The sequence below is a fragment of the Lithobates pipiens genome, unplaced genomic scaffold, assembly GCF_037356315.1.
Source record: "Lithobates pipiens isolate NorthernLeopardFrog02 unplaced genomic scaffold, aLitPip1_a1.2 Scaffold_13, whole genome shotgun sequence".
Taxonomy (NCBI): Eukaryota; Metazoa; Chordata; class Amphibia; order Anura; family Ranidae; genus Lithobates; species Lithobates pipiens.
Genome location: NW_027507718.1, coordinates 58,298,358 through 58,322,684, shown reverse-complemented (window position 1 = coordinate 58,322,684; position 24,327 = coordinate 58,298,358). Strand labels below are relative to the sequence as shown.

Below are 24,327 nucleotides of genomic sequence, written 5' to 3'. Positions count from 1 at the left end.
GCCTGCTTCAGGACATCATGTAAGCCGGGGTACCTGCCCAAGAACCGCTGCACCACCAGGTTAAGGACGTGAGCTACACAGGGCACATGGGTCAGTTGTCCTTGTCGGAGGGCGGAGAGGAGGTTGGTGCCATTGTCGCAAACCACCATTCCTGGCTTAAGCTGGCGTGGCGTCAACCACCTCTCGGCCTGCCCCTGCAGAGCTGACAAAACATCCGCCCCAGTGTGGCTCCTGTCCCCCAAACAAACCAGCGCAAGCACGGCATGGCATCGTTTTGCCTGCGTACTTGCGTAGCCCCTGCAACGCCTACGGAGCACCTCTGGTTCTGAGGACAGAGCACTGGAAGAGGCCATGGAGGAAGAAGAAGAGGAGGGGGTGGAGGAGAGAGGTGTGTCACAACCAATAGTAGCATTTTGGAGGCGTGGTGGCGGAACAACCTCCAACACTACTGCACCTTGTCCTGCATCCTTCCCATCAGCCAGAAGAGTGACCCAATGGGCCGTGAAAGACAGGTAACGTCCCTGTCCATGCCTGCTGGACCATGAGTCAGCGGTAATATGCACCTTACCGCTGACCGCCCTGTCCAGCGAGGCAAGGACATTGCCTTCCACATGCCGGTAGAGAGCCGGAATCGCCTTCCGTGAGAAAAAGTGGCGTTTGGGGACCTGCCACTGAGGAACCGCACATTGTACAAACTCACGGAAGGGGGCCGAGTCTACCAACTGAAAAGGCAGCAGTTGAAGTGCTAGCAATTTAGCCAAGCTAGCATTCAACCGCTGGGCATGTGGATGGCTGGGAGTAAACTTCTTCCGCCGGTCCAGCAGCTGGGGCAGGGACATTTGCCTGCTATAATCGGACGTGGGTGTACCGCTAGCAGAGTTCCCGGAAGCACTTGGCTGTGACACCCCTAATTCATCACCTTCATTCCTCTCAGAGCAGGTTTCAGAGAGGACTGAAGGTCTAGTGGGGTTGGAGATGCCAGCTGATGAGGAGCAAGGAGAGGTCCGCTTTGTACTTTGGTGTGGGTCTTTGAGGTACGCTTGCCAACGAGCTGCATGGCAGGTCAACATATGTCTGGTCAAGCATGTGGTGCCCAAGCGGCTGATGTTTTGGCCACGTGAGATACGCTTGAGACATATGTTGCAAATAGCAGCGGTGCGATCTGATGCACTCGTCTCAAAAAAGGCCCACACCAAAGAACTTTTAGAATAACGCGCAGAGGCAGCGCTCTGCACAGGCGGAGCTCTGCGGTGTGATTCAGTCGGTGTGCTGCCCCTAAGCTGGCCCCCGGAGGGCATCCTGCCTCATTGGACATGTACCTCCTCCTTCTCCTCCTCCTCCTCCCTCCTTCCAGGCACCCACGTGGAGTCAGTGCCCTCATCATCCCCTCCCTCTTCATCGCTGTAGCAAACCTGGCAGTATGCTGCAGCTTGTGGAACATGACTGCCAGATTGCTGTCCTTCTTGAGCATCCCCTCTCTCTGCGCTCACGCTACTGCCTTCCTCTAGCTGAGTGTCATCATCAGAGCCCACCAAACACTGGGCATCCTCCTGGAGCATGTACCCAACACTGTGCTCAAAGAGTTCAGGAGACTCCTCAGGAGGACGTGGTGGGTCTAGGGAAGGAGTCACTGATGATGACATTGAGAGGAGGGAAGACGATGCGTTGGCAGCTGCTTTGCGACTACCCTGAGACTGGGTGAGAGAGGATGAGGAGGATGAAGAGGGCTTGATCATCCACTCTACCAAGTCGTTGGCATGTTGCGGTTCAACATGTCCAGCTGCCGAAAAGAAGGACAAGCATGTCCCATGGCCACGTGCTGATGACAATGCACCGCGTCCACGACCAGCACTGTTGTCTCTAGACACAGAGCCTGCTTGCCCTTTTTTATCGGCTCGCGCCTGTCTGCCTCTCCTTGCTGGCCTTCCAGACATGGTAATGGCCTGAAGGGAGTTGGGTAAAACAGCAGTTGGGTAGTTTATATTGTGCTGGAGGCACACACAACTTCCAATAACTCCTGCAGATGGCAATTGGGCTCAAATAGAGAACAGCTATGTAGGTGGATTATAGCGGTATGTACTGGGTACAGAGCACGCAGACAGCACGCACTATCTCCTAACACTACTGACTGCAAGCTCTATTATTAACGATAGATCACTAGCTATATAGGTTAGGTGAATATCGCGGTGTATACTGCGGTCAGGGCACGCAGACAATAACCAGAAAACAGCAGAGATAAAGGGGTATATACAGATGTATACTGTGCTGTGCTGGAGGCACACACAACTTCCAATAACTCCTGCAGATGGCAATTGGGCTCAAATAGAGAACAGCTATGTAGGTGGATTATAGCGGTATGTACTGGGTACAGAGCACACAGACAGCACGCACTATCTCCTAACACTACTGACTGCAAGCTCTATTATTAAAGATATATAAATATAGTGAAGTGAATAGTGAATATAGTGGTGTATACTGCGGTCAGGGCACAGACAATAACCACTACACAACAGCAAGATAGGAAATCAGCCAAAAATGATCGGTGTGTACTGTGTTGAAGGTACACAGAACACCCACTGCTTCAGATGCTAACACACTACACGAGGCCGCCTCAATGGTGGCCTTATATAGGGTGGGGCGTGCACTACACAGCCTCAGCTATGATTGGCCACAGGCATCCTGCCTGTGGCCAATCATGGCTCTCCTCGCTGCTGGCGCTGCGATTGGCCAAGCATGCGAGGTCACAGTGCATGCTTGGCCAATCATGAGCCAGCAATGCACTGCGCCATCGCAGTGCATTGTGGGTCGTGAGCGCCATGCAAATTTTGACGCGAACGGACCAAGTGTTCGGATTTCGCCGAACGGACGAACAGCCAATGTTCGAGTCGAACATACGTTCGACTCGAACATGAAGCTCATCCCTACTGTCTACGTTTATCGATTGCTTGTCATTCGAAGTAAATCTGAATAATAAAAAAAAATTTTATCAAAAAAAAATAAAAATAAAAATTAAAAAAAAAAAATAAGTCGTTTACAGAAAGAAGTATTTCTGTGTTCCTGTTTTTCTCCAAATAGACAAACTTCTCAGCATGCAGCAAAGAAATATGATTGGCTTTAAAATGTTTAGTGCAGTTTGGCAAGAGATTTTCACACAAATCATAAGAAAAGGAAGATAGTGCGCCCATACTCAGTTTATCACAATTTAGATTACAGTCAAAGTTAAGAGTGTTTGCCTTAGATTATATTGCAATTGGTATACTGGAAATATACTCCATGATAAACACAAACAGACATTAAAGCGGAGGTCCACCCTAAAATGGACCTTCCGCTCATCGGAATCCTCCCCCCCTCCTCCGCCACAATTGGCACCTTTCAGGGGGGAGGGGGGTGCAGTTACCTGGATACTTCCGGAATAGCTCTCTGCAGAAAGGGGCGTAGATTACGCCCCTTTCCGCAAGTGCCCCGCTGCCTGCTGGGAAACACACAGATCCCAGAGGCAGCGTGGACCGTCCTTATTGCGCAGCGCGGCTCGCGCATGCGCAGTAGGGAACCGGGAAATGAAGCCGAAAGGCTCCATTTCCTGATTCCTATACCCAAGATGGCGGCGGCAGCACCCGAGTGACGATCTAAAGATCGGCTTCGGGTGCCGATATCGCGGGCGAGCTGGACAGGTAAGTGTCACTATTTTAAAAGTCAGCAGCTGCAGTATTTGTAGCTGCTGGCTTTTAAAAAAAAAAAAAAACGCGGAGTCCCGGCGGACTCCCGCTTTAAATGGGGTAGTTCAAAGAGCACCAATTAGATGCAAAGCATAGTATCCCATTGTGACCAAGCAGATTTCACTTAATAGAAATCAAATCTGTCACTGATAAAAAATGACTTTTGGCTTACTTAAATCACATCAGTGATGGGTAAATTCTGACTCATTTAACGGGTTACTGAACTTTATACACTGCACTTTATCTTATTAAAATATAAATATGTTTTAGCACAAGCCAGTATAAAATATATGTACATGGAACATAAGGAGAAGATGATCCTTAGTGTTGCTCAGTAAACTGTAATTTCTGCTATTCTTGGCCACAGTAACAGATTTTTCACACCAATTCTACATTTAACGACTGCTTTACAATTCTTTAAACAATGCTGACATAAAACCACATTTTCTCCTCCACTGTGTGTAACACATTCTGATAAGGTAGCTGATTTTTCGTTTGTAGATGATTAAAGAAACACTATTATTCAACACATCCCATACCTTTTCAAGGAAATTTAAATTAGATTTATGTAATATCCTAGTGTTGAAATGCAATGATTTAATTGTTAATATTTTAACCAATTTTGAATGCTAATTAAAGGAAATGTAAAAATAAGATGCAGACATCAGCATAAAGCTTGATATGCATACATGCATTGTTTAAAATATATATATATATATATTGACAATAAATAAATAACATTACAAAGAACTTTTTGCTTTTTTTCTGGTTTGTTTGAATTTGAATTTAGCAAAACATTTGCATACATGCTTTGCATATTAATTAATTAAAATATCAGTTTAATTTAAATGTAAAAACCAAGTCAAATAAACACTAGCAGTCATTTGTAATACATTTCCACAAACTGTTCAATCTTAAAGCAGACCTTAAAGCAGAGTGTGTCTCGCATACCCTGGGTCCGCTAAAAATCACCAATGATTTGGCAATCAGCTTTGTTAAAGTGTGCTGTGGCTTGACCTATTTGGCGTGGTTACAAGTTTTTAAATGTGAGTGTAAATTAAGAGGATCTTCTTATGTGTGATTAAAAGTTTTTTTACGGTATCACGCTATGGGAGAATTTCCTTTTTTATATTTCATGAGAGCACTGTTTATGAAAGTGTCAATTGGGTCAGTTTTTCTCTCGCTGAAGTGAAGGATTGTATGCCTGTCATCCACATCTCTGCCAAACATGTTGAGTGTGAGGCTGATTTAGTCGGTGAGTTAATTCACATAAGGGGGAGAGGAATCACATTTTGCAGCGGTGTGGTGAAGGAAAGGCGGTTTGAGAGAGAAAAAAACACTGATCAATATTGCTTGTTAAAGTGAAATATGTTTTGGAGACTCACAGACTTTTGCAACATTGTATGAACACTGCATATGCTATGCAATACTCCCTGAGGAGTGTTTAAATGTATAGTGTGAACTATCACTTATTCACTGGGTTATTTATTTTTTATTTAATGTTTATTTACTATTAATATTTTTTCATTTTTATTTATGTATCCAATTATTTTTTACCTATATCTGATGCACTTTGTAGTATAATATTTAGTGGTGTAATAGTCACTTGGTTTAGCGCCACGTGTCTCAATTATTTATAATAGGAACAAATACACAGAAATCCTCTATCCATTGTGTGCTATTTTCACCCAGACTCTGTCAAATACACTTGACTGGATAATGCACAGCTTAGCCACAGTAAAATCAGAACAAGTTTGAGCTATTCACCTTAGTTTCTTGTTTATACCACACATTGAGATCCAGAACAGATAAAGCAGCATTGATGAAGTGTCAAGTAGTGGCTTATTTGCCACTAATGCAGATGGTGAACAAATGCTACAAGAATCATTGTAATGGTATTCAACAAACTAAACTTTAAAACACACCATTAAAGAGAGTCATTTGTAATTAAGTTAAAACCTGGTAGTAGAAATATATGTATTGAAAAAAGGGGACACATTATGGGTCCACTTTCTTGAGATTGTGGACTCCCCAAAATCCCCCCCCTGTCAGCTATTATAGATTAGTGCAGCTGGCAGGACAGCAAAGATTAGGTTATCTGGGTGAGGTACCTTTAAGAAGGTGAAAGCAAGGGTTTAGGGAAGGGCCAATCAGGTTTAAGGGAATGTGCTGGAAGCTTTCCTGAGGTTATAAAAGGTTAACAGGTGAAGGGGTATTCCTCTTTGCCTGTGACCACCAGTCAGTAGACTTGTACCCTCAGATAGTTAGGGATAAGTTGTGTAAGGAATTGGCGGAAGGGCGTATAGAAGGGCCCTTTGAGCATCCGCCATTCCCTAATTTTCAGGTATCCCCATTGGGAGTAGTTCCTAAGCGGGAGCCTAATGCTTTCCGCATTATCCATCATCTGTCGTTCCCGAAAGGAGATTCATTGAATGATGATATTGATGAAAACGTATGCTCCGTTTCGTATGCGACATTTGAGGATACAATCAATATAATTAAGAAGTGCGGCACTGGGGCTTTGTTGGCAAAGGCCGATATAAAATCAGCTTTTCATCTCCTGCCTATTTCCCCGGAGGCTTTCAATTCCCTAGGGTTTTTCTTTGAGAAGCAATATTTCTTTGACAAGTGTCTCCCTATGGGGTGTTCACTGTCTTGCGCCTATTTTGAAGTTTTTTCCACATTTCTACATTGGGTTTTGGGTGTGAGATCTGGTTTGGATAGTGTTATACACTATTTGGATGATTTTTTGTTTGTAGGACTTGTTGAATTGTTGGAGTTATTTAAAGCTGTTGCATGGGAATTCAGTGTTCCACTGGCTGAAGAAAAGACATGCTTGCCTGGTACGGTATTAGAGTTTTTAGGCATTGAAATTGATACATGCATGATGGAGTTTCGTTTACCCGAGGCGAAACTTAGCAAATTGAAAGGTTTGATTACCAAAGCTCTGCAAAAGAAGAAAATCAAGTTGAAGGACATGCAGTCTCTCCTTGGTATTTTGGCTTTTGCCTGCAGAATTATGCCAGTGGGCAGAATTTTTTCACGCCGCCTTTACCTGGCTATTTCAGGTATAAAATCCCCTATGGCTCACATTCGCATGACTGTCTCGATTAAGGAGGATTTATTGGTGTGGTTTAGGTTTCTAGAGGGTTATAATGGCCGGTCTTTCTTTCAGTCTGATTTTATTTTTGCCCCAGATTTCCAACTGTTCACGGATGCAGCGGGCGCGAAAGGATTCGGTGCTATCTGGCAGAATCATTGGTGCTGTGCAAGCTGGCCTGAGTCATGGGTGCAGCAGGGCATTACTAAGAATGTGGTTTTGTTGGAATTGTTTCCAATCTTGGTGGCTCTGGAACTGTGGGGTTCAAATTTTTCAAATAAGCGTTTACTGGTGGAGACAGATAATAAAGGAGTACTGTATGCAGTGAACTGTTTATCATCTAGTTCTGAATTTGTGATTAAAGTTCTTCGGCAGGTGGTTTTCAGGTGCCTTAAATTCAATATTTGGCTGAAGGCTAAGTATACCCCGGGGACTTTGAATAACATAGCCAATTCTTTATCTCGCTTTCAGATGGACCGTTTTCGGTTGTTGCTCCCAGAAGCGGACAGAGATGGCATTCCATGCCCAGACTATCTGTGGGAAGTGGTATGAAGGAAGTATCTGAAGCCATTCAGAGGTCTTTAGTGCCCAAGATGTGGGCCTACTACTCAGCAGCCTGGAGAAGTTGGCTGTCCTTTCCCAGTGTGGGAGGTTTTCCTTTTAACAAACCATCCGAAGACAGGCTTTTAGCCTTCATGGATAGTTTAATGCAGCAAAGCTACTCGTATAGTTATATAACAAAAGTTTTGGCTGGTATTTCCTTTTTCTTTAAGCTGAGGGGTCTGCAACCTTGTTCTTCCTATTTTTCTTTGAAACAGGCACTAAAGGGTTACAGGAGGTCAACAGTCTTGGCGGATGATAGAAGACCGATCTCCCTCGACATCCTTGGTGGCCTTTGTAGGATGACTGAAGTCATTTGTTTCTCGGCTTATGAGGTTTTACTGTTTAAGACAGCATTTACACTGGCCTTTTTTGGAGCGTTCCACATTTCTGAATTGGTGCCTGCAAATATACTGGGTGTTTCAGGTATTAGGAATGAACAGGTGGTGGTGGACAGCTATGGGGTACACATTTGGTTGCAATATTCCAAGACGGATCAATGTGGCATGGGCAAGTGGGTCCATTTGCAGGAATTCACTGATATATTAGTGTGCCCGGTAGCAGCTGTTAAACAATTCTTGGCTATTAGACCACCGGGAATGGGGCATTTCCTGATTCACGCAGGTTTGAGGCCTCTGACAAAATATCAGTTTGATGCAGTACTCAAAAGATGTTTAGAACGGCTGGGTTTGAGTGACTTCAAATTCTCATCACACTCATTTAGGATAGGTGCAGCTTTTGAAGCGGCCCGGTCAGGGTTCCCGGATGCGGACATTAAAGAAATGGGGAGGTGGAAGTCCCAATGTTTTCGGTTATATGTACGACCTAATCTCTTTGTTTAATTTCCAGGTGCGCAACACACGGTTTGGATATTGGGACATTCGTTTATATACTGGGCGCAAAAAAGAGCGGCTCAACGCAGTTATTCAACGAATCTGTCATTACAACCAGAATCTTTTCACTTACTTTGGAAGGGCATTAGAGGACTTCAGTGGTATCAACTCTATTTTCAGTTAAATAGGTTGTCAATATGTCAAATATGGCCCTCGCCCTCTATATTGGTAATTCATTTAGGCGGTAATGATTTAGGGAACCTTAGAACTTTAGATTTGATTTTTATGATCAAGCGGGACCTCCTTCGTTTTAGCACTATTTTCCCAAGCACAATTTTAGTTTTCTCAGTGATAGTCCCTCGTCTTTCCTGGCTCTCCTCTGACCAGAGGAGGGTTATGGAAAAGATGAGGAAAAGAGTTAATAGGGCAATGGAGAAATTCATGCCCTAGCTTGGGGGTCTATCTTATCGACATGTGGACTTAGAAGGTGGCTATCCGGGACTGTATAGATTTGATGGGGTGCACTTATCAGAGGTGGGTTTAGATATATTCAATTTGGGCCTGCAATATAGTATAGAGGAGGCTGTGGCCACGGCAGGTGGGGTGGGCCGTCCTTGAGGTCAAGGCCGGCTTGTGGGGGACTGTTATTTATATTTAAAATTGTGCTACTGCTCGAGTTCTAAAAACTGAGCAGATAGAATTCTGTTTGGTTGAATTTATGGTTACGTGATTTAATAAATGGTGATGATAAATACACTGTTGAAAACCAATAAAGGTGCTGCGGCCAAGTTTTGCCAAAATTAAAAAATGGTCTCGTGGTCTTATTTTAGTTAAGGTATTATAGGTAGGTCTGGGGAGAGGTGGGTCCTACAATCTCATGAAAAAATAGGACACATTATGGGTCCACTTTCTTGAGATTGTGGACTCCCCAAAATCCCCCCCCCCCTGTCAGCTATTATAGATTAGTGCAGCTGGCAGGACAGCAAAGATTAGGTTATCTGGGTGAGGCCCTTTTAAGAAGGTGAAAGCAAGGGTTTAGGGAAGGGCCAATCAGGTTTAAGGGAATGTGCTGGAAGCTTTCCTGAGGTTATAAAAGGTTAACAGGTGAAGGGGTATTCCTCTTTGCCTGTGGACCACAAAGAAGATTGGAGCTCCCTCCCTCCCTCCCTCCCACCCCAGTCGCGAGCACCTATATGTGGTTGGGTCACCCCGGATTCTGGGGGGGACTGTTATTTATATTTAAAATTGTGCTACTGCTCGAGTTCTAAAAACTGAGCAGATAGAATTCTGTTTGGTTGAATTTATGGTTACGTGATTTAATAAATGGTGATGATAAATACACTGTTGAAAACCAAAAAAGGTGCTGCGGCCAAGTTTTGCCAAAATTAAAAAATGGTCTTGTGGTCTTATTTTAGTTAAGGTATTATAGGTAGGTCTGGGGAGAGGTGGGTCCTACAATCTCATTACTTTTGCATTACTCAAACAAGTATTACATACAGATTCTGAAAAGAAGCACAATTTTAAGTTCCTATTTCAATTCATGTTTTTTTACTGTGAAATCTATTGTATACCATAAATGAATACCATTACCATTGAAACATCATCCCAGTGCCAGATTAAATATAACATTTATGAGAATTGTGTTTGTCTTAGAGGCTTCCTGCTCATTTTTGTTTGCCTATTTGTCATTAAAATACACATTGTAAAAACCTTTCCTGCTCGGATTTTAATCAGGGTTTTCTGTTTATGTAATTTAACATAAAACATAAGATCCTGCAGAGTACCTGGTACTAATCCAACATTAAAGAAAAATTAACCACTTTCAGACCGGACCATTTCGCTGGTAAATGACCAGAGGTCTTTTTACACTTTGGCACTGCGCTGCTTTAACTGGTAATTGCGCGGTCATGCAATGTTGTACCCAAACAAAATTTGCGTCCTTTTCTTCCCACAAATAGAGCTTTCTTTTGATGGTATTTGATTGCCTCTGCGATTTTTATTTTTTGCGATATAAACGTAAAAAGACCGCAAATTTTGAAAAAAAATGATATTTTCTACTTTTTGTTATTAGAAAAATCCAATAAACTCAATTTTAGTCATACATTTAGGCCAAAATGTATTCAGCCACATGTCTTTGGTAAAAAAAAAGTCAATAATTGTATATTTATTGGTTTGCGCAAAAGTTGTCACATCTACAAACTAAGGTACGTTTTCTGGAATTTACGCAGCTTTTAGTTTACGACTGCCTATCTCATTTCTTGAGGTGCTAAAATGGCAGGGCAGTACAAAACCCCCCCAAATGACCCCATTTTGGAAAGTAGACCCCCTAAGGAAATTGATAAGAGGCATGTTGAGCCCATTGAATATTTTATTTTTTTGCCTCAAGTGATTGAATAATGACAAAAAAAAAATTTTTTTTTTTTTTTTACACAAAGTTGTCACTAAATGATATATTGCTCACACATGCTATGGGCGTATGTGAAATGACACCCCAAAATAAATTCTGCTGCTTCTCCTGAGTATGGGGATACCACATATGTGGGACTTTTTGGGAGCCTAGCCGCGTACGGGGCCCCGAAAACCAAGCACCGCCTTCAGGCTTTCTAAGGGCGTAAATTTTTGAGTTCACTTCTCACTACCTATTACAGTTTTGAAGGCCATAAAATGCCAAGATGGCACAAAACCCCCACAAATGACCCCATTTTAGAAAGTAGACACCCCAAGCTATTTGCTGAGAGGCATGTTGAGTTCATGGAATATTTTATATTTTGCCACAAGTTGCGGGAAAATTACAAACTTTTTTTTTTTTTTTTTTTTTTTAACAAAGTTGTCACTAAATGATATATTGCTCATGCATGCCATGGGCATATGTGAAATGACACCCCAAAATAAATTCTGCTGCTTCTCCTGAGTACGAGGATACCACATATGTGGGACTTTTTGGGAGCCTAGCCGCGTACGGGGCCCCGAAAACCAAGCACCGCCTTCAGGCTTTCTAAGGGCGTTACAGTTTTGAAGGCCATAAAATGCCAAGATGGCACAAACCCCCCCCAAATGACCCCATTTTGGAAAGTAGACACCCCTAAATTTAGGGGTACACTAGTGAGACTAGGTAATAAATGGCGGGTGCCCTGAAACTATAAAAAAATAACTAACCAACCAGCGTCACCTGTAACAGTTATATGGTGATCACTGGTGAAAGGGTTAACTAGGGGGCAATTAGGGGGCTTTATGCGGTAGTATATGGGGGTCCCTGGCGCTATAAAAAGCTGCAGCGAACCTAAATACCTACCTGCCTAACTAGCGTCACCTGTGACACTAATACAGCGATCAGAAAAACGATCGCTTATTAGGCTGGGTTCACACTGGAGCGATGCGGGAACGCCACGAATGCGCGGCGGGTTCCCGCATCGCATGCCTCCCGGCGGCAGTTCACACTGCCCTATGCGAACTGCTGGGAGTGTCAGTGAAATGTTACTGACACCCCCAGATCAGTTCGCATATCGCAGTGCGATCTGCAAACTCGGATCGCATGGTGTGAACACCCATGCGATCCGATTCTGCTGCGGGCCAAAAAAAGGGTCCCGTGCGAATTTGCGGCGGGTGCGGCGGGTGTGGCGGGTGCGGCGGGTGCGGCGAATGGCTGAACTCGAATCGCACAGAGATCGGATGTGATTTGCACTGCAGTGCGGTGCGAATCACATTCGTTCTCATAAACCGCTGCAATGTGAACCCAGCCTTAGTGACACTGGCGACGGGGGGTGATCACGGGGTTAAACCTTTATTGGGGGGGTTAGGGGGGTACATTAGAACTAAAGGGGGCTAACTCTAACTGCCCTAACAGTTATTACAGTCACAAATGACACCAATGCAAAAAAAAAAAAAAAAAATGACATTGGTGTCACTGTGACTGGGGGGCAGGGGTAATTGGGGGGGTGATCGGGGGGTAAAGGGGGGGTGTGAGTGTGCCTGGCATGTTCTACTGTGTGTGTAGAGTGTTGGTGCAACTTACTGATCCGCTCTCCTCCGTGTCGGAACGAAAAATACCGACACGGAGGAGAGAATACATCACTTCCTCTCCTGTGTTTACATTACAGGAGAGGAAGTGATGTCACCGGGGATTTCTATTCGTCGGGAGCGATCGCGAGGGGGTGGCCATGAATGAATGGCCGTCCCCTCGTCCGGGATCGCTCCCGTACGAATACCGACCGCCGCAGGCACCGGGCGGGGGCCCGATCGGGCCCCCGACCCGCGGGAGGCAAGGGACGTACATGTATGTCCTTATGCCTGCCCGTGCCATTGTACCGACGTACATCGGCGTGCGGCGGTCGGCAACTGGTTAATGGATCAGCTATGGGTTTTTTTACAATCTGAACCTAATGCCATCAGCTATTGGTGGTTAAATCTAAAAATACATTTTACAATTGTAAGAAGTATTAAGGGCTACAACTCTATTAACAATTGAAAAGGAACAATATATGCAGACAAATGGTGAAAAAATGACTTCAAAGTTTTTATATCTCAGTAGAAAGAAAACAGAAAAGGGTAATTCCAGGTAAGGTTATAGTATCTGCCATACAATAAATGTGATAGGAGGAAAAAAATAACATCTATAAACACTTTTCTAATTTGACAGAAAATGTCTCCATTTAGAGCAAAAGGACAGGTTCTCTTAAAAGTTAACTCCCCCGTCCCCTACTAATACTTAGCTTTGCTAAGCTCCCATGACATTCCATTCATCTATTGCAATCCTTGAAAATACTCAGTACTTCAGTACCCCCGCCCCTACTGATATTTAGCTTTGCTAAGCTCCCATGACATCCCATTCATCTATTGCAATCCTTGAAAATACTCAGTAGTTCATGAAACCTCCTGCCTTTCTCAACAGCAGTGCTGGTTTGACCTGGATTCGCCAATACTGTAACATAGAGGAGGTAAACATTTCATTGCCTTTTTAAGCTCAAACACTGAACAATATAGAAAAGAGGGAGAGGTGAGGACGCTCTGGTGAGGCTTGATATCCGGTCCTTTATAGCAGTGGAGAGATGGTACTGAAGGCAGCACTTTGTAGAGAAGAAACAGCTCTGGATGGTCATAAAGGAAAGAGAAAGGTGCCTTTAAATGCAGGGGTTAAAAGAGTTATTACAGGCACAATGGGATTAAAGACACTTACAAGATAGTAAGAGTTCATAGGCATATAATGATTAGTCATCCTGTGGATCGCTGTAATCCTCATCTGTCTGGGGGAGAGAGTGATATCCTGCAGTTGTCAGAGTCCCTGGTGATGTGGATTGGCAAGGAGGTGAAGGTGTGATGAGGTGGCCTGGGTTCTGGAACCAAGCTGGAACCGCTGCTGTAACCTCAGGTGAAGGTGGTGTGCAGTAACGCATTTCAGAGCATTCATCAGACCTCGGGACTCTGACAGCTGTAGGATGTCTCTCTCTCTCTCCCCCAGACAGATGGGGATTACAGCGATCCGCAGGATTAATAATTATATGCCTTTGACCTCTTACTATCTTGTAAGTGTTTTTAATCCCATTGTGACTGTAATAAATATTGTAACCACTGCACTTAGTGGCGCCTTTCTCTTTCCTTACTGACCAATGTAGACCCATAACTCTGATGGCTCTTATAGACAAGCCAAACAGAGGGTCATGCAAGGAATGTGGGTAACACGATAAAAGTATGCAGAAAAGGAGATATGGCTTTCATTTGATTTCACTGGATGCATGTTTGGATACATTAGTAACTCAGAAGGTACTAAAGGTAGAGACAGCCAGGCAGCCAACATTTCCAGAAGGATATAAGTAATATAAAGCCTTTTTCTTTCAGAACATAGTTCCTTTAAACCTCCATAGTAGACAGACTTAAAGGACTTTTTTCAGTACAGTGGAAGATACTGAAAATTATTCTGGAAGCATGCTTTGTTTTCATGAGGAAATTGTATGCTTTTGATCAATCAATATAAAAGCCATTACATGACGTTAACCTTATGTACTTGACAGAGCTGAAGCAGTGTCAAAAGAATATTTCATACAATGCAAATTGAGGAAATCAATTTATGAATATAATAACCTGAAGCTGAGCAAGAATTATTCTTCTAGTGAAACTTTACTTAAACTAAATTGGGCTGTTTAATGTTTTGATCACTCAATTGACTTTGCTAGAACATAATGGCCAAACTTATGAGTGTTTGAAAAAAAGATATGGGAAAAGCCCAGGTATACATTCTGGGAATTCTAAGAAAATGAACTGTATATCACTGTGCATCACATCTAAAAAGCAATCTCACTTAACCCATTCTGTGTTACTTGTTGTAAAACCAATCTTATGGCCTGGGCCCAGTTTTGAAACTTTGGCATGTTTTTTTTGTTTTGTTTTTTTAGGACAAATGCATATCTCCTGATTTTTTTTATTTTCAAAGGAAAACTCGCAAAGCTTGTAAAAAATAGCTAATAGGTGATCTAGAGTCAGACCTGCTGACTCTTGATTGTTAATACGAGACCAAAAACTGTCGATAACAGCTCTATCTCCATTATACCACAACATTGGCAAATAGACGACACCAGAAGTCTCAAAAACATAGCTGCCCTCCTTAGCACTCTTGAGCATCTGTGGCATAGGACTAAGGCAGGCCATAAATAGTTACAAGAAAGCAAATCACTCGATTCCCCCATCAACACAGTCAGTAATGATGTGAAAATACCTCATGTGGAGCTATTGTGTTCTCCCAGTGGGGGGGGGGGGCTGTGGGGAGCCATTCCTGCTGGGAGAACACAGTAATTATTGTTACTGGCTATAGCTGCTGGCAATAATTGCATGTAAAAATGTGACATGCTGATTGTTCCCAAGTTGATTGATGGATCCGCCTGCCCATAGATGGTTTGCCCTAACTCAATATAGCCAAAATGGTGCTCCTAATATTGTATTTCCTCCCCACATGCTCGTTCTCATTGCTTCTCTGTTAAGATAATGGCATAACTATCAGTCCGTCCCCATGTGCTGGGGTGGTAGGTGTAATCCTGGACTCTGAACTCTCCTTCCATCCCCACATCCAATCAATGTCCAAATCCTACTCCCTGAACCTGCATAACATCTCTGAAATAAACCCTTAATCAACATCACCACACGGCTTTTAATTTACTCACTGGTTAAATCTTGTCTCCACTATTGCAGCTCCCTTCTCATTGGCTTACCTTTACATAGGCTATTTCCCCTTCAGTCCCATCATGAACACTGCCACCAGACTCATCCAATGTCTGCAACCTCTTTCTGGCAATCCCTCCATTGGCTTCTACTCAGCCAACAAATAAAATTCAAAATAGTAACAACAACCTACAAAGTCATCCACAACTCTGCGCCCAGCTTACCGTGTCTTAAAAATCTTCACTCCTCACAAGACCTCTTGCTTTCTATCAATTTCATCACCTAATCTCATGCTCACCTCCAGAACTTCTCCAGAGCCTCACCCATCCTTTGGAACTCCTTAACACAGTCTGTCTAACTATTTCCAACTCTATTCACCTTTAGGCAATCCCAAAAACAAACATCTCTTTGGAGAAGCTGATCCTGCCTCTAACAACTGAACTTTTATTTTCTCCATCAAACTATCCCCCACATTTATCACATTTTTAGATCGGATGCTCTAATGATCAGACTCCTATGATTCCTCTTGTATTGAATCATATTGTAACTGTGCTGCATGCCTTCATTTTTTAAACCTTTGGAGCTATATAAATCCTGTATAATAAAAAAAGATGGACCACCATACAATTGGCTGACTTTTACTGGTATCATGAATTACTCTCCTGATTTTTTTTGTATTGCATATTATTGTGGGGACTGACCTGCTGTGAGTGTACTTGAGTGGCCTCATAGTGGATCATTCTGGCTGATATTTGTATACACAGGGAATTGTTTCATAATATGTCATCTGTACATCTGTAATTTATCTTGGGCAGCACAGTGGCTATGTGCTTAGCACTTCTGCCTAGCAGCACTGGGGTTGGCGGTTGAACCACAGCATTACCTGCCTAGAGTTTGCATGTTCTCCATGTTTTCCAGGTACTCCGGTTTGCTCCCACACTCCAAAGACATGCTGGTAGGTTAGTTGGCTCCTGTCTAAATTGGCCCTAGTATGTTTATGTATGAAAATCAGTTAGGGACCTTAAATTGTAGGCTCCTTGAGTGCAGGGACTGATGTGAATGTACAATATATAAGTGTAAAGTGCTGGGACTGATGTAGATGTACAATATATATGTGTAAAGCAGTGCATAAATTTACAGTGCCATATAAGTACCTGTAATATATAAATACATGTTGCTGTGCTATACAATACCTATTGAATGTTGTCTCTTTGCAAGGTTTGAAAACTTTTTATTAAATAAACAGTTATATAAAAAATATGGGCCAAGGATACACAGTGTTAGATAGTGTTAGCCCTTGTACACACGGTCGGACATTCCGACAACAAAATCCTTTGGATTTTGTCCAAAACTTGTGTTGCACACACAAGGTCGGACAAAGTTGTCGGAAAATCCAATCGTATGTAACATGATGATGTTATTTAGTTACGACGGGACTATGTTCAGGCTAGTAGCTAATAGCTTTGGTCTAGGAATTTGATCTGAGCATGCGTGGCATTTTGTCCGATCGGAATTCTCTACACACAATCGGACAAAGTCCGATCGGATCATGTTGTCGGAATGTTTTATAGCCCAGCTCTAAAACTTTGTCCATCGGATATTCCAATGGAAACAGTACGATGGAGACCACACACAATCGGATTATCCGACAACATGGTCCGATCGGACATTTTCTGGCAGAATATCCGACCGTGTGTACAAGGGCTTAGAGTTATTGAAAATTGTAGTTTTGGCATCTTCCTTCAATATACATTTAATCCTGTTTATTTATGTTTTGATTAACATAAATTAAATACAGTCTTGGTGCTTGGATGACTTTACAGTAATTTACATACACATAGTATGAGATTAGACATACTACAGTGGTCTTTTATTATGTGTGAGATATTGTAGTCTTTTTTAGTATTTTTCATTGTATATGAAAGATATATGCACAACGTAAATTATTCTATAAGTGTATGTTCATTTTGTAAAGGCAAACTCTTTTTTTTTGTAATCTGTTTTATTTACACATTTCTAATTTTAATAAAAAGACTGAAAGTGGAAAAAAAAAATCATAAATAATTTGCAATCTACTCAAATGAAGACTTTTTTGTTCATTATAAATAGATTCTGTCTAAAGCCAGTCTACTGCAGATTTACCTGACAGGTTCTGTCTGACAAAGAGAGCAGCCTTTCTTGTAAACTCAAATTACGTGAAAGACCACAATGCTTTTGGTTGCAGGAGACCATTTGTATAGGCTTTAGTTCATACAAAGTACCGTAGCTCAGAACCAGCAACATTTGCTTATAGTAAGAATTACGTATTTTTTACACAAAATAATGTGACGTGGTAATGCTGACATACTGTAATGAACAATGTGAAGTATGAATTTTAATGACAGATCAATTTTAGGATAATAGGCTTATTTAATCTTCAGTTGAATTTCACATATACATATGAAACATTTTGTTATTGATATGTTGAAAAATTATCACACACGGTGGTAGATAATGATTCTAACTCAGCCAGCCTTATCAAAGTCAGTTAGCATAAATTTCAACTACTAAGTAGCACCAGAGATGCTACACTGTACCAGATGGTACAAAAGGCAGAACCTGCTTGTATTATAGGTTATTAGTTAACCAGTTCAACGTAATTTAATTAAAATGCTGTATAAAAATGAATGTAGCAACAAACTGTTTGCTGATTATGATTACATTTATATATTTGTATATAGGATTACTGGATTATGATTTATTTTTTAATAGTTACATGGTATATGTTTATTCTATATAGAAATAGAATTGTTCATAATTAGGAAGAATTCCACTACACTAGATAAAAGCCTCTACCAAGTAGATCTAATGGATTTTCACAGGTAACAGGTGTAATGTGTGGCATTCTCAGATATATTTTAATTATTTAGCATAATCTGTGTTAAACAAATAAGGATAAGCAGAAAGAATACACAATTTTATTAAAAAGGTAAGAATATTTTCAGAAATAGGCTTGCTTTTTGTTCCCCCATTGAGCTAATCTAACCTACCCTCCCCCTCTCCACTGTCGCCCATCTCTGCTACCAAGTCAAGTCCATTCCACCAAGATGTCTACCTCAATGCAGCTTAGCTACTGCCTGTGTAAATGCAGTAAAACACTTTAGATTCCACTGGGCCAAAAAACAGATCAAGGACCAATTCAATAAGGTTCCACTGCACACAAACAGCCACTGAGAAAAAAGCCAGCCCGCTGGATGTAAGCATTACTCTGGGCTGTGGTGACAAGAACTTGGTAAGTATGAAGTTTTGGGTGGGGGGGCGTGAATTGGTCTGACTTAGGAGTGTCGGGGCAAAAAAGTAGGAAAACTCTGTAAAAGTTTCCTTACCTTTTAAATAATATTATTTTAGCACTGTTATTATTAGTAGTAGTAATAGTAGTAGTACAAGTATTTATATATTTTGAACAAGCAGTAAAACACTTTTCAACAAGCCCTCACTGACCTATGAAGCTATAAGCATTAAGGAGAAATTTGACTTCAAAGTTTAAAGTAGTTGTAAAGGCTAAAGTTTTTTTTTTTTTTTACATTGACCGCTTCAGCTCCAGAAGGTTTACCCCCTTCTTGACTAGGCCATTTTTGCGAAATGGCACTGCGTTACTTTAACTGACAATTGCACGGTCATATGATGCTGTACCCAAAAAAAAATTCAGTTTTTCCCACAAATAGAGCTTTCTTTTGGTGGTATTTAATCACCTCTGCAGTTTTTATTTTTTGCGCTATAAACAAAAAAGACAGACAATTTTGTAAAAAAAACTATATTTTTTACTATCTGATATAAAACATACCCAATAAAAAAAAAATCTAATTTATTCATAAACTTAGGCCAATTTGTATTCAGCTACATGTTTTTGGTAAGAAAAATCCCAATAAGTGTATATTGATTGGTTTGTGCAAAAGTTATAGTGTCTACAAACTATGGGACATTTTATTGAAATTTTTATTTATTTATTTGCTAGTAATGGCAGTGATCAGCAACTTATAGCAGGACTGTGAAATTGTGGCAGGGAATTTTATTTGGCATAACAAGGCTCACTGCACAGCTAGCTCAGTGGTATTTGCTTCCTGTTCGAAAGGAGGTCCTGGTGCCCCAGATCTCCTTAAATACTATTATGCAACTCACCTCAGGGTGACCATATCTTGGTCACACAGGCTGGCAGCTAGCAGATGGTCAGAGATTGAGATGTGCCATGTTATGGTTAGCTCTAGACACATCTATCACTCAACTAAGAAGCTTATGTTTACATCCTATGCTGTTCATCCTTAGTACAGTATATGGAAAAAATGCTCCCAATGGTTTTCTCTCTCTTTCCCATGTCCACCTTTGTTAAATGTACTATTTAACCCAGACATCCCTGACAACCTTTTTTTTCAAATCTCTGTTTTTTAAAGTTTTTCTCCATTACAATCACATTGTGAAGCACACATAAAAAAAATACAAAATACCACAATAACATATTACATTCTACACAAAAAATAAAATAAAAAATATAGTTTTTAAATTCTCCTCCTTTTTTATCCCTTTCCTCTACCCCTCTCCGCCATGAGTCCCCCACATCAATCCTTTCTACTTTGAGATATCATTCCTTAACTACTCTATAGCTAGTAAATAGTCTATTGACCCTTATACTTCCATATAATCCCAAAATAAATCGTGTCAAACCTGGTAGCACCAGCCATGGTTCCCACATTTCACTAAATGTATTTACTAAACCCTTATTCATTCTTATACACCTGCCATTCCTTTAGCAATGTGTCATTTACCTGTATTCGCTATTCCCTATATGTAGGGCTTCTAGAGGATATCCATTTCATTGCTATCAGTTTTCATGCTATAAATAGCATCCTATTAATGGGTATCCTAATTACTGGAGTGTATCATTCTTTATCTAATTGGCCAAATAAACATATTCTTGGATCTATCTGTATCTGTGTTTGATACGCCTGATTAATGGTTTCTACCACATTTTGCCAATACCTGAAGCATATGCATATGCATATGCATATGCATATGCATATGCATTAGGTCAGCAGATACTCTTGAACATCTCGGGCATTCAGACGTATGCCGCCTCCCCCATTGGTAGAATTTAGCTGGGGTCCTATAGGCTCTAAATATTATATATAATTGGGTTAAGCATTGCTGTGGAGATACAGATATAAACTGTACAGGTTCCAATATACACTGCCATGTTTCATCTGTGATTTTTCCAAGGTCTTTTCCCATCCCCTTCTGGCTAAATAGCTATTTGCCTTCTGTGATTGCTCAGTCAGGTGGCCATAGAGAGGGGAAATAAGACCCTCTTAACCTGTATCTTTACAAGAACATCCATAGTGGCATATTTTGTCTTTTTTATCTTTAAACTGACTATGTAACGCTTGGCGCAATTGTAAATATTGATAAAAGGTGTAAGAAGGTAGTAAATATTTTTTCTGCAAATCTTAAAATGTTTTTAATATGTTATCTGTGTAAAGCTGTGCAATATGTTTTATTCTATTTTCCCTCCAAACTCCAAACCCTTTTAATCTGCCTACTTCCTCATAGTTTTTATTTCCCCATAGGGGAGAATAGACTGAGATATAGCTATATTGCATAATACGTCTAAATTCCTGCCACACTTTATGTATGAGTCCCAGGGTAGGACCCTGTGACACACAAATACAGTTACCTGATTCTAATTGAGCTATCAAATGATATTTTGAGGATCTGCTCAAAACTATCGATTGGACAGAATATGTCCAATCTATCATTCCCCATCCTGCAACCTGTTGGAGCTGTGCTGCTAAAAAGTACATTCTAGCATTTGGAACAGCTAATCCCCCGTTTTCTTTAGAGAGTTGCATTGTATTAAGCTTAGTTCTAGTATTTTGCCCTTTCCATAGAAAGGTTCGAAACAGGGAATCAATCTGCATTCAAGTGGTATCCAGATTGGTGAATTGTGTAAAAAATAAAGTAACTGTGGGGCCAAAAACATTTTTATTAAATCTGCACGCCCTACGATCGATAAAGTTAATTTAGTCCATACTCTACTCTTCACCTTAAATTTATCCAATATAGGGACCAAGTTATAATTCATGTGTTCCCTTATTTTAGAAGAGACCCGTATTCTTAGGTATTAAACATTTAGAATGCAACAACCTGTGTATTATGATCTATCTGTGCTAAAGCCAGTGTTGGTCATCAACCTGCAGGAGCAATGATTTTTCCTAATTTATACCAAACCCCGAGAAGCTACCAAAGGTCTCAATCAACGTTAACAGACGTCAGGGATTGATCTGTATCTCCCAAGAATAGTAAGGCGTCATCTGCGTACAGAGAGATTTTATCCGCTCTTCCTCCTTTCTAAAATCCCCTGACAATTGTTGTATTTCTAATTACTATTGCCAGTGGTTCTATATCCATTGCGCATAACAATATAGTCGAATGTACCCTTGGTCAGAAGCTGGCATTTTCCAACTTCGTAATATGGTTAACCCACTTACCCATAGACTTCTTACTTTTGCGGAGATTTAACATAAATTCCAGATCCCCAAACAATTTTTTTACTCTTACTTCCAGTTTAAACGTTACTTTTCTTCTAAGTTGCCAACCCTAACTGTAGACAAACCTACCCCATTTGAACTCCTATGTGCCCAAGGCCCTTATCCCTTCTTATATCATCCATCTATAAATTCCTCCACGATGCTTCTTCACTAACTGACTCACATCATCTCTATATGCAAAAATGGTCCCAACTCTTGCAAAAACAGATTACCCTCCCACAATGGCATAAAATATGGGACTTGTTATCTAAAGATTTGAGATGTGTGGAGCAATAAGAGACAGCCTATAAAATAATGCTTTTCTGGTACAGAACCCCAGTGGTCCTTCACAGATATGACTCTAAGGTCCATCAGGTGAGCTGGAGATGCCATGGTGCCATAGGTTCCCATTACCACATCTTTTAGGAATGTCCCATTATCCAACCAGGATATTATCCAACCAGGATACCAGGATGTCTTCAGTCCAAACCCTCCTACAAAACCTTTATGATATAACTATTCCCATGGAGCCAATTCATTACCTTCTGGGCCTGCCTATCCCTGGCGTCTACTAGCCTGCCCAAAAACTGATTGCATTTGTCCTACTGGTGGCGAAGCAGGTAATCCCCTTGGGATAGCTGTCTACTCCCCGCCCGCATTAAGCAAATTATTACAGATCCTAACTCACATACGCAGACTGGAAAATCTCACTGCCATAGTACATGATTCTCTACCTCAATTTTCAAAAAATTTGGAGCTGTGGGATAACACTGTACTTAATCCTGATTCAATGCCTCTAATGTTTGCATAATTTTGTCTCCCCCCCCCCCTTTTAATATATTTAATTTTATTTAAATGTTTCTGTTTCCTCCATTCTCATTCCCATAGTGTACCTCTCTTCCACCTTTTACCCCAGATTACATGTCCCTTCCGAGGTAATTCCCCTTTGTTGTTTCAAAACTTCCAACTAGGAAGTTTACTAGCAATCAATCCATGAAGCTACCATTATCGTTCTGTGTTGGTAATTCCCAGCTTTTTTTTAAGCCTCCTCTAACGGATTGCCGGTTCTATTCCATTCATGACTTTGTTTTTTCTATGACGCATATGTGACTACAGTTGTGCTCATAAGTTTACGTACCCTGTCAGAATTTATGATTTCTTGGCCATTTTTTAGAGAATATGAATAACACAAAAACTTTTCTTTCACTCATGCTTAGTGTTTGGCTGAATCCATTTATTATCAATCAACTGTGTTTACTCTTTTTAAATCATAATGGCAAAAGTAACTACCCATATTACCCTGATAAAAAGTTTACATACCCCAGTTCTTAATACCGTGTATTGCCCCCTTTAACATCAATGACAGCTTAAAGTTTTTTGTGGTATTTGTGGATGAGGCTTTTTATCTTCTCAGATGGTAAAGCTGTCCATTCCTCCTGGCAAAAAGCCTCCAGTTCCTGTAAATTATTGGGCTATCTTGCATGAACTGCATTTTTGAGATCTCCCCAGAGTGGCTCAATGATATTGAGATCAGGAGACTGAGATGGCCACTCCAGAGCCTTCACTTTATTCTGCTTTAGCCAATGACAGGTCGGCTTGGCCTTGTGTTTTGGATCATTGTCATGTTGGAATGTCCAAGTATATCCCATGCACAGCTTCCTAGTTGATGAATGCAGATCTTTTTCCAGTATTTTTTTATAAAATACTACATTCATCTTGCCATCAATTTTGACCAAATTTCCTGTTCCTTTGTAGCTCACACATCCCCAAAACATCAGCTGTTTTACAGTAGGAATGGTGTACCTTTCAACATAGGCCTTGTTGACTGCTCTCCAAATTAGGTATTTATTGTTGTGTCCAAAAAGCTAAATTTAAACGTTGTGGCATTTGCTTAGTAATGGCTTTCTTCTGGCGACTCAACCATGCAGCCCATCTTTCTTCAAGAGCCTCCTTATTGTGCATCTTGAAACAGCCACATCACATGTTTTCAGAGAGTCCTGTATTCCACCTAAAGTTATTTGTGGGTCTTTCTTTGCATCCCTAACAATTGTCCTGGCAGTTGTGGCTGAAATTGTAGTTGGTCTATCTGACTGTGGTTTGTTTTCAACAGAACCCTTAATTTTCCACTTCTTATTAAAGTTTGAACACTGTTGATTGGCATTCTCAATTCCTTGGATATCTTTTTATATCCCTTTCCTGTGTTATACAGTTCAACTACATTTTCCTGCAGATCCTTTGACAATTCTTTTGCCTTCCCTATGACTCAGAATCCAGAAATGTCAGTGCAGCGCAGGATGAAAGATGCAAGGGTGTGTTAGGAGTTTATACTCACAAACTAAGGACAAGCAAACAGATCACATGTAAGGATGGTTACC

The 24,327-nt window shown here is 41.2% G+C and overlaps 1 protein-coding gene across 4 annotated transcripts in view; it reads right to left on the bottom strand.

The window, feature by feature from the left end:
• The window catches only part of LINGO2 (leucine rich repeat and Ig domain containing 2), a 2,286,714-nt gene that overhangs the window by 2,156,732 nt on the left and 105,655 nt on the right, over positions 1 to 24,327 (bottom strand). The gene's annotated exons all lie outside the window — the stretch shown is intronic.